The following is a 12,517-nucleotide window of genomic DNA, read 5'->3' on the forward strand; positions in this document are numbered from 1 at the left end:
CAGCTCCACCAAAGAACCAATGAAACACCTGTCATACCCCAAACAACACTCCACTACTCATCCCAGAACCTCAAAACTCCACAAACAACCCAAACAACACTCCATTACTTATCCCAGAACCTCAGAACTCCATAAATGACCATTTCCACACTCATACACCAAGCCACCATAACAATCCTATCTACATGGACACCATGCCACACTCCACCCAACCTATCTCATGCACACCTGAGTCTGATGAAAAGGATCTGCTTATTAGGAACTTAGCCGAGGAACTTAAAAAACTAACCAGCCAGATTCGGGGCGCTGAGGGAAGCAAATGAATCAAGGGGCAGAACTATGAGGACCTTTGCATATAGCCTGATGTCTAACTGCTTGATGGGTACAAACCTCCTAAGTTCGAAATGTTTGATGGCACGGGTGATCCAAGGGTCCATCTAAGGACATATTGCGACAAGTTGGTTGGAGTAGGGAAGGATGAAAGGATCCGCATGAAGCTGTTCATGAGGAGTCTGAAGGGAGATGCGTTATCTTGGTACATCAGCCAATATCCCAAGAAGTGGTCAAGCTGGGTAGGCATGGTGTCTGAATTTATGGACAGATTTAGGTTTAATACATAGAATGCACCAGACGTGTTCTATATCCAAAATTTGAAGAAGAAGCCTACGGAGACGTTTTGCGAGTATGTTACTCGCTGGAGGTCCGAAGCTGCTAAGGTCAGACCCGCTTTAGAAGAGGAGCAAATGAACAAGTTCTTTGTCCCGGCTCAGGACCTACAGTACTATGAATGGCTTATGATGATTGAGAACCACAAGTTCTCTGACATTATCAAATTAGGTGAGAGAATTGAAGAAGATATTAAAAGTGGTATGGTTACAAATTTCGAGGCCTTGCAAGCTACAAATAAGGCTTTACCGTCCGGTGGTGTGTCCAAGAAAAGAGATATAGGGGTCGTAATGGTTGCACAAAGGACCAAGTCTCCCCTCAAATACCAAACTTATCCAGCACCTCTACTTACATACCAGCCAACCCCAAATTACCAAGAACCCTCACCTTCATACCAAGCTCCGCTACCAACCTATCAGTCATCTTCACCTCCTACATATCAACCTACTTCACCTAGATACTCCCAACCCACTCATGTCTACTAAACCTGTAATGCTCAACCATCCCACTATTAATCACCCCCTATATGCCAAAATTTCCTTAGACCCCGACCTAATTTTGATCGTAGACCTCCGAAACAATATACAGTCATCGCTGAACCCATCGACCAGTTGTATGAGAGGCTCAAAGTTGTTAGTTATGTCACCCTCATCCCTGCTGCAACCCCTGAGAATCCTTCTCAATGGGTCAACCCTAACAAGTCCAGTGCATACCACTCTGGCATAAAAGGGCACACCATCGATGAATACCGCTACTTGAAAGACAAGATATAGTCTTTGATTGATAACAAGATCATTTTGGCAAAGGAGCCCGCTCCAAACGTCCGCAACAACCCTCTGCCAGACCATAAGGGTGGAGGTATCCACATGATTGAAGTAGAAGATGACTGTGATCCCGAGGGATCAATCAGGTTAATCGCAAAAGGTGATGACCCGAAGAAATCGACAATTACTTTCAATCCAATCATAGTCCATATCCAACCGTCCAAGGACGCTAAGGTGAATATGTTTGTACCTCTTGAGTTTGAAGCAGCGCCATCCGAAAAGACATCGGTACCAATTGAGGTTGAATTCGTGTCTCTGGCAAATGCACCCACACCATTTGAGGTTGTAGTCTTGCCACCTAAGGCACATGTTCCATTTGAAGTAATGATAGTTGCGCCAGTCCCAGTGGCAATGTCAACCATGCCACCATTCTATACAAATGTTGTACCCTGGGACTATACAGTCGAGGCGAGAAGAAAAGGCAAGGTCGGGATTGAAGAAACTGTCGCAGCACAGGGTATGACAAGAACGAGTAAAGTCTATACCCCTGAACATCTAGCTGAATCAAGCAAGCAGGCCTCCAATCGGCCACCCCTCATTGAGACAGGCCTGGATGACCTTTGGAGGAAAATACAGGCCAAGGAATATTCGGTCATCGACCAGTTAAACAAGACGCCATCACAAATATCCATTCTCTCTTTGGTGCAAAATTCTGAGACGCATAAGAATGCTTTGTTAAAGGTGCTGAATGAAGCGTACGTACCAAGTAACATCACTAGCGAGGAAGTGGCTAGTATGGTAGGACAAGTTCTGGAAAGCTATAAGATCACCTTTTATGACGACGAGCTTCCACCTGAAGGGCTGGGGCACAACAAAGCACTGCACATCACCGTGCAATGCAAAGATTATTTCATCACCAGAATCCTGATCGATGGAGGTTCTAGTCTTAACATTTGTCCACTGGTAACACTCAAGAAGATGGGTAAAGAGTTGCATGATATAAAGGATGGATCAATCAATGTGAAAGCCTTCGATAGTTCTTAAAGGTCCACCATTGGCGAGATTAGTTTATGCCTGCAGATGGGACCAACCTGGTTTGAGGTCGATTTCCAGGTAATAAATGTACCAGTATCTTACAACTTGCTGCTGGGACGGTCATGAATTCATGCCACTGGGGTCGTACCTTCAACGTTGTATCAGGCAGTAAAGTTCGAATGGAATCACCAGGAAGTGATCATTCACGGCGACGGTAGAAACCCTATATACAGTCGCCAGGCCATTCCGGTGATCCAGGGAAGAAGGAAGATGGGTGGAGAAACTTACCTCCATATTGAGCGGGTCAATGCTCTCGACAAAGACAAATGGTGGGATAGCAAAATCGAGAGTGTACTGAGTTGGAATGGGTATGAACTTGGCAAAGGGCTCAGCAAGAACCTCCAAGGAATATCTAAACCCATAAAACTCAAAAAACATGGCACTACCTTCGGTTTAGGATATGAATACACCTAGGAAGAATTCAATAACTGGTCGCCACCATGGCGTGGTCCTTGCTATCCACTAGAGCAGCCAATACCACATCTGGAGCAAACCTTCCAATAGGCCGACATTATTTATGGGTCAGATGAAGAAGAAGCACTTGCAGCAGTGAAGAACTTGTTTTTAGAGGACAGTGATATGGACTGTTGTGTTATTCTCGAGGAGGAGGGGAGGAAGGCCCTTCCATACAGGCTGTGAGCAGAGGGGGCATATCTCAAGAATAAAACAAGCATTATTCACTGTTTTATTTAATAAATGATTTTCTTTTCGCATTTTTCAATTCCCGCAATAAGATCTCCAATGTTCAAAACAGTTATTCAACTTATCAAAAGTATTTTTCTTATGAATTAATATTTATTGCTATTGTTTTCTCTCCTTGCTTTACCAATACAACATTACTATTACTTGTCTTGATGAACCAATGGTTGTGACATACAATGAGACAACGCAACAAACGAATATGGATTCAGAAGAAGATGACATACCTGACGAGATTGTGAAAGAAGTTGAGAACTTTGAGAACAGACCTAAGTCCAACCTGGACGAGACCGAGATTGTCAACCTGGGAGATGTAGAAAACATCAAGGAAACACAAATCATCATTCACCTATCGCCTTTAGAGAAGAAAGAATACACGGAATTTCTGAAAGAGTGTGAGGACATATTCGCCCGGTCGTATGATGGCATGACTGGTCTGAGTACATCTATTGTGGCTCACGAACTGCCAGTCGATCCAATGTGTCCACCGGTAAAGCAAAAGCTCAGAAAGTTCAAGCCTGATATGAGTTTGAAAATCAAAGAAGAAGTCACCAAGAAGATCAATGTTAAGGTTCTCAGGGTAGTAGAATACCCGACATGGTTAGCCAACATTGTGTCAGTGCCAAAGAGGGATGGGAAGGTCAGAGTCTGTGTCGACTATCGGGATCTCAACCGGGCCAGTCCGAAAGATTACTTCCCTTTGCCAAATACACACATCCTAATTGACAATTGTGCCAAGCATGAACTATAGTCATTCGTAGATTGTTTTGCTAGTTATCATCAGATCTGGATGGATGAGGAAGATTCTGAGAAAACAGCTTTCATTACGCCGTGGGGAGTGTACTGTTACAAGATGATGCCACTCGGCCTGAAAAATGCAGGGGCCACCTACATAAGGGCCATGACTACCATTTTCCATGATATGATACACAAGGAGATAGAGGTATATGTGGATGATGTTATTATTAAATCCAAGAAGTCCACTTACCACATATAAAATCTGAGGAAGTTCTTCAATAGACTACAGATATACAACCTGAAACTAAACCCCGCAAAGTGCGCATTTGGGGTTCCTGCTGGGAAATTGCTTGGGTTTATTGTGAGCTGCCGAAGAATATAACTGGATCCATAGAAAGTCAAAACCATTCAAGAACTACCACCTCCAAAGAATAAGAAGGATGTGATGAGTTTCTTGGGAAGGCTTAACTACATCAACTGATTCATAGCACAGTCTACAGTTATCTGTGAGCGAATCTTTAAGATGTTGAAGAAGGACGCCGCCACCAAATGGACCGATGACTGACAAATGGTCTTCGACAAAATCAAGGAGTAGCTGTCAACACCACCAGTCTTAGTCCCGCCCAAGCTAGGTAGACCCTTATTACTCTACCTTGCAGTATTAGATGGAGCTTTCGGGTGCATTCTGGGATAGCACGATGAAACAGAGAAGAAGGAACAAGCCATTTATTATCTCAGTAAGAAGTTCACCCTATACGAGGCCCGGTATTCTCTATTGGAATGCACCTGTTGTGCTTTGACTTCGGTAGCGCAGAAGTTGAGACATTACTTCTGCGCCTATACTACATATTTCATATCGAGGATAGATCCTTTGAAGTACATCTTTCAGAAGCCTATGCCCACTGGCAAGCTATCCAAGTGGCAAATCCTATTGAGCGAGTTCGACATTGTATACATAACTCAGAAAGCGATAAAGGGACAGGCACTGGCAGACCACCTTGATAAAAACCCCATGGATGGAGGATACAAACCCCTGAAAACGTATTTTCCTGATGAAGAGGTATCATTCATAGGAGAAAACATTGCGGAAGCATATGACGGTTGGAGAATGTTCTTCGATGGAGCAACAAACTTCAAAGGAGTTGGCATAGGAGCAGTCCTAATATCAGAAATCGGTCAGCATTATCTGGTGTCTGCCAAACTCAGGTCCCCCTACACAAACAATATGGCTGAATATGAAGCCTAAATCGTAGGACTCAAAATGGCCATTGACATGAACGTTTAGGAGATGCTAGTGATTGGAGATTCATACTTGCTTATACATCAGGTACGAGGAGAATGGACGACCAAGAACTCCAAGATACTCCCGTATCTGCATCATGTACAGGAATTGAGAAAGAGGTTCACGAAGATGGAATTCCAGCATGTTCCCAGAATCTAGAATGAGTTCGTTGATGCATTGGCTACCCTATCATCTATGATACAGCTCCCCGACAAGAATTTCATTGATTCCATTCCGGTGAAAATCCATAATCAGCCAGCTTATTGTGCCCATATTGAAGAAGAAGCAGACGGAAACCTTGGTTTCATGATATCAAGGAATATTTGGCAAAAGGAGAGTACCCCGAGCTTGCAAATCCTACTAAGAAATGCAAACTTTGAAGATTGTCCAACAACTTCTTTCACAGTGGAGGAATCCTGTATAGGACTCCCGATTTAGGATTATTAAGATGTGTCGACGCAAAGGAAGTATCTAGGCTACTAGAGGAAATTCATGCTGGAACCTACGGTCTACATATGAACGGTTTTGTCTTAGCAAAGAAGATACGCCAGGCTGGTTACTTTTGGATGACTATGGAAACAGACTGCATCCAGTATGTCTGGAAAAACCACCATTGTCAGATACATGCAGACATGATAAAGGTACCTCCAAGCGAGCTCAACACAACAAACTCACCGTGGTTGTTCGCCACCTGGGGGATGGATGTTATTGGACCAATCGAGCCTGCTGCTTCCAACGGACACAGGTTTATCCTGGTAGCCATAGACTATTTCACCAAATGGGTCGAAACAGCATCTTACAAAGTAGTGATTAAGAAAGTCGTGGCAGCCGCAACCGCATTGTTTGTCGATTCATAATTCCAGAGTCAATCATTACTGATAATGGCTCCAGCCTCAATAGCGACTTGATGAAAGCTATGTGCAAGACTTTCAAGATCAAACACAAGAATTATTACAGCCTACAGGCCTCAGATGAATGGAGTTGTAGAAGCCGCCAACAACAATATCAAGAAGATATATGGAAAATGATAAAGAATCATAGACAGTGGCATGAGAAGGTATCATTTGCTCTTCCGGGGTATCACACCATAGTCCGCACATCAACCGGGGCAACCCCATATATGATGGTTTACGGTACAGAGGCTGTCATTCCTGCTGAGGTAGAAATTCCTTCCCTAAGGATCATACAAGAAGTTGAGCTCGACGACACAGAGTGGATAAAAAGTTGTTATGAGCAACTAGCTCTTATAGACGGCAAGAGAATGAATGCAGTCTGCCATGGTCAACTCTATCAGAACAGAATGTCCAGAGCCTTCAACAAAAGAGTCAAGCCAAGACAGTTCGCACTGGGACAGCTGGTATTAAAGAAAAATTTTCAGCATCAAAATGAAGCCAAAGGGAAGTTCTCTCCCAACTGGCAGGGTGTCACGACCCCAAACACTGGTCGTGATGGCGCCTATCACATTACTAGGTAAGCCAACCAGTCAACTAACCATAACCCACTCCTTTAGTAATAAACCATTTTCAATACGAGTTTTAAATACTGATTTCATAATAAACGTGTAGAATAACAGAAAATATGCGGAAAATAATAAGATAGAGGGAAGAATTCAGGGCTACGAACGCCATGTAGCTACCTCAGAATCCCCTAGCAGAAGCTGAACCAGCTAAAGAATGCTCACTCAGCCACACGGGCTCCTGGATCTACACACATGGTGCGGGGAGTAACGTGAGTACGCTAACTCAGTAAGTAACTCAAGTAAATAAAGGCTGAAGATAGTGACGAGCAGTTAAAACATATAACTGAAAATAGTAACGGGATAATAGCTTAACTTAAGAGTTTAAAACCAGTTTCGTCATAAAATCCACACTTTTAGTTTAAAACTTGAAATTATATACTTATCAGTATTTCCAACAGAGGCTTAGTTTAAAAAGAAGAGTGAAGCAATGAAAATAACATAACAAGGCCTCTCGGGCAAGGAATCACTCAGAATATGGCCCCTCGGGCAACCTCTCAGTCACTCGGAACTCAATTCTCGTCACTTAGTGCTCACTCCTAGCACTCGGCTCATATATACCTCATTATAACAGAAATCATAGTAACCGTTGCGGCATGCAGCCCGATCCATGTATTTATAGTCGACTACACTCACTGGGGGTGTGCAGACTCCGGAGGGGCTCCTACAGCGCAAGCGTCATATCGTTGCAGCGTGTAGCCCGATCTAATATATATATATTGTTTCAGCGTGCAGCCCGATCCATATAAGTATCATTGCGGCATGCAGCCCGATCCATAATATATGTATATAATATCCTCAATATTAGGTTCCCAACCTCTCTTAGTTATTAACCTCACATCCTCTCAATCAAAACAATAAAAATTAGGGAACTCAACCCATACAGTCCTCACATTTAGAAGTGGAGTGATAAAACCATCTTTAAATATTTAAACAGGTAAAACATGACTGAGGATATGCTTTCAATAAGTAAAGTGAGGAAAAACAGTAAAACTGCCCCCGATGGTCTCAACAGGTCAGCACAAGGCCCCAAATATGGCATATAGCCCATAATACAGTATAAATGACTAAAGTACGGAATAATATAAGATTCCAAATCAAATACGCGGCTTAATAGTAGCTACGGGACGAACCAAGTTACAATCCCTATCGGTGCCCGCTCACACGCTCGTCACCTAGCATGTGCGTCACCGCATTTATCAAAACAAGTCAAATACCGGGGTTTTGTACCCTCAGTTCCAGATTTACAATGGTTACTTACCTCAAACCGGTGAAAATACTACTCCGCGATGCCTTTGCCCCTCAAATCGGCCTCCACTCGCATCGAATCTATCAAAAATCAGAACAAATACGTCACAATATGCCAAGGTAACAAAGCTCAAGCAAAAGCAACCGAAAAATACCAAAAATCCCGAAATTAGCAAAACCTGAGCCCCGGGACCACTTCTCGAAACTCAAAAATTTTTACACCAATAGATTCCTCATCTCTCCACGAGTCCATACATACCAAGAATACAAAAATCAAAGTTCAAATGACCCCTCAAATCCTCCATTAAAGGCCTCTTAAACTCAAGCCCTATTCCTCCATTTTTAGCCCTTTAATCTCATTAAGTATAGCCTTAATTCATGAAATTCTACCATAGAAGTTCGTTTTAAGTCCAAAATCCTTACCTCAATGAAGTCTATTTGATTTCCCTCTTCAAATCGCCCAAAGCTTCCAATTCCGAGTTCAAAAATGGTTAAACCCTTCAAAAATCGCAAAGGATGAAATATATAACTTCTACTAGTCCTTTTCGCATCTGCGAAACTTTAACCGCATCTGCGGTACCACATCTGCGGTACCGCATTTGCGGTCTACTCTCTGCTTCTGCAGAATTCACTTAAGGGATCAAAACCACATCTGCGGTGCACTCACCGCATCTGCGGCTCCGCAGGTGCGGGCCCTCTACCGTATCTATGGTCCCAGACTTTTATGCCAAAATCGCTTATGCGGTTCTTCCCCCGCATATGCGACACCGCACCTGCGGTCCCCAAACCGCAGGTGCGAAAACACCAGAAGCAGCAATTGCAATTACACTTCAACTCTTCCGTTAACCATCCGAAATCACCCTGAGGCCCCCGGGACCTCAATCAAAAGCACCAACATAACCCAATACCTTATTCAAAATTGCTCCAATCATCAAAATACCTCAAACAACATCAAATCTACCAAATCACATCGGATTCAAGCCTAAGTTTCTAAAATCTTCCGAAATACGATTTTGATTAAAAACCCAACCAAACCACGTCCGAATGACCTAAAATTTTGCACACACATCCCAAATGACACAATAAAGCTACTTCAACTCTCAGAATTCCATTCCGACCCTTATATCAAAATCTCACCTATCAACCGGAAATCGGCAAAATATCAACTTCGCCAATTCAAGCCTAATTCTACTTCGAACCTCCGAAACCCATTCTGATCACACTCCTAAGTCATAAATCATCTCCCGAAGCTAACTGAACCATCGGAACTCACATCCGATCCTTCTAATACATAAGTCAATATCCGGTTGACTTTTCCAACTTAAACCTTCTTAAAAGAGACTAAGTGTCTCAAACTTCACCAAACTCCTTCCAGACTCAATCCGGCCAACCCGATACCATAAAACACAGATAACGAAGCATAAAGAAGCAGAAATGGGAGAAACGGAGCGGTAACTCATGAGACGACTGGCCGGATCGTCACACAGGGTCCATACATGATTCACCGGGTTTTGACATGAGGAGCCCTCATACTTTCAGAAATGGACGGAGAAGTCTGGCCAAAGCCGATCAATTCAGATGCAGTCAAGCGTTACTATGTGTAATCTTTATGCTTTCCTTATATGATGTAAATTGAACTACGCCTTACCTGATTCCCGTTTAAGAGGGGACACATAGGCAGCCCTATGGGTTCAGTCACAATTCAATAAAATTTCATTTCCCCCCGTAATTGGAAACTGAGGTAGAATTTTGAGGAGGACCCTCAAAATTTCGAAGTAATTTTAGCCAATCACCGCACGAGCAGTAGTCAGAAATGTCAACCCATCAAACGGGGCAGAATTTTGAGGAGGGACCTCAAAATTCCGTAGCAGGAGAGGTTGCAATGTCCTGAACTACGTCACAGTCGTCGGTTCATCTAAAAGCTATTTTAATTATACATTTATGTCATACTTTTACAAAATCATGCATGTTTATTATGGAAACTGATTTGTTTAGCAACGCTACCCCAATGATACAGACGGTATTGCCATATCAAAGTCAAACAAGTCAAACAAAGCCAGTGGGGATACGAACTAACCTTCCCTCTTACAAAACTCATGATTTTTCTTTGGATGCAGGCACTAAGATTAGACATACTATACGCCCACGGGACAAACATTATTCCAAATACGATTCTTAGAACCGTTGCACTTACCAACATTTACTATCAGTACACACCAGTTATGTTCCATATGTCGCAATGCTCCCAGTAATCACAATGCCGTAATCTTCTATCAGCTAAGAAAATTCTACTTTTAGTTGTTATCTTATTTCTTGCATAAGGCTACCATTCTGCCTTCCGAGACCAAACACTGTCTCCATCTACATTCTTGCATAAGGCTACCATTCTGCCTTTCGAGACTAAACGTTGTTTCCATCTGCATTCTTGCATAAGGCTACCATTCTACCTTCCGAGACTAAACGTTGTCTCCATCTGCATTTGTATTGCATAAGGATACTATTCTTCCTTCCAATTAGCATAAGGCTCTCATTCTGCCTTCCAAGACTAAACGTCGTCTCCATCTGCGTTTGCATTGCGTAAGGCTACTATTCTGCCTTCCAATTTGCATAAGGCTACCATTCTGCCTTCCGAGACTAAACATTGCCTCCATCTGCATTTGCATTGCATGAGGCTACTATTTTGTCTTCCAATTTTCATAAGGCGACCATTCTGCCTTCCGAGACTAAACGTTATCTCCATCTGCATTTGCTTGCATGAGGCTATCATTCTGCCTTCCGAGACTAAACGTTGTCTCCATATGCATTTGCATCGCATAAGGCTACTATTCTTCCTTCTGATTTGCATAAGCCTACTATTCTGCCTTTCGAGGTTAAGCTCTACCTCTATCTTCATTCGCATCTTTGCATAAGTCTATCATTCTACCTTCCAAGGCTAAGCTCGGCCTCCAATTTTCTTCGAAACTAAGCACTATTCCAAGCATTATTTATCTCGCTTCTCTTACGGGCTAAGCTCTGCCCTTCAATTCGGAAGACTAAGCTCTGTTTTGTCCGCATCATACTACAGCATCCTTCATAGGCTGAAATATCGCCAACTCATCCAAAGGCGTCATTGTTTGGAGGCACCATCTTCATAGCTCAAGAACACCATGTCATGGCCTGATGATCTCTTTCAATCTTTTGCATATCATGGTTCGGAGGCACCATCCTCATAGCCCGAGAACATCATTTCATGGCATGCGAATCCCTTATCATACGCTTCTTAGACTAGGACATCATGGTCTAAGGACATCATCCCCATCGTCCTAAGACAACATTCATGGTCCAACGAGAATTTGCATCATGTTTAAATTATTTAATATATGCTTGTATCGTTTATTGGCAAGTAACTCAATGAGCAACGGCTATCCTAGCAGGAGCGATCCCGCCCTAGTTCCCTCAGCCATATCAAACCTAACCATTCTCGTAAACCATTCACTCACTTAGCCCTAGATGTTGCGTCCGTTCTTGAAATGACTTCATCGGTATACTCCGCCGATGGATCTTGAACTATATACGGCCTAATTCCTGTAAAACCTGAGATATGTAGGCAACTCAGAAGCCAGGGTGCAGCCTAAATCTTCCCAAACCGTTTCGCTCGGTCAAAATTGGCCATCATTTCTTTACCTGAAAGCTCTTTCATCTTTTCCAGGTAAAGAGGGGCAGCTGTTGATATCCAATTTTTCCTCAAACTATTTTTTAAATTTGCATATATGCCTTCAAAACACTTTTTATAATAATTGGTATTTTTCCATAATTTTCCATATTATTAATTTATTTTTTCTAATTTATTTAGTATTTTATATCCAATAATTATTCATATATTACATTACAAGTAATTTCAAAGTATTTCTTAACTCAATATATCATTTTTAATCCTATTAGGTTTAATTATTTCACAAATTAGCCAATTTGGCATTGTTTGGCTATAATTACAATAATTTTGCAATTATAGCCTCATTTTAAACTTTATGCTATTTTAATTCAATAATCGGTCCATATTTTAAATATTAGTTAATTACCTTAATTTCACCTATTTATCTTTAATTTCATTTTATCTAATTATTAGCTATTTTTATTAATTATTTATCTAATTCTAATTGGGTATTTAACAATTAGCCACTCCCTATTTAAATTCTAGCCTAAATCCAACCGGATCCCTAACACAATTAAATAACCCACCAGACCCAAGCCCTTACCATATCTCTGGTTACCAAACGTAGTTATAAATGAACCTTATAGTTTCCCTAACGTATCTTAAATCGTTAGGTGGCGACTATTCAAACTGCAAACCCCCTTTCCCAAAAGGAAAGAGTTGTCCCAACCAAAATGTCATAAACCCGATTCTGCGAAAGAAAAAGGGGGCACGACAAGCATCTAATAACCAATTAAAAGTAGGAAGATTCTACATAGTCTATTACATAACTAAAACAAGGGAAAATAAGATAGGGGAAGAAGCAATGGGTTGCGAAC

Source organism: Nicotiana tabacum, chromosome 6 (genome assembly GCF_000715075.1).
Source record: "Nicotiana tabacum cultivar K326 chromosome 6, ASM71507v2, whole genome shotgun sequence".
NCBI lineage: Eukaryota > Viridiplantae > Streptophyta > Magnoliopsida > Solanales > Solanaceae > Nicotiana > Nicotiana tabacum.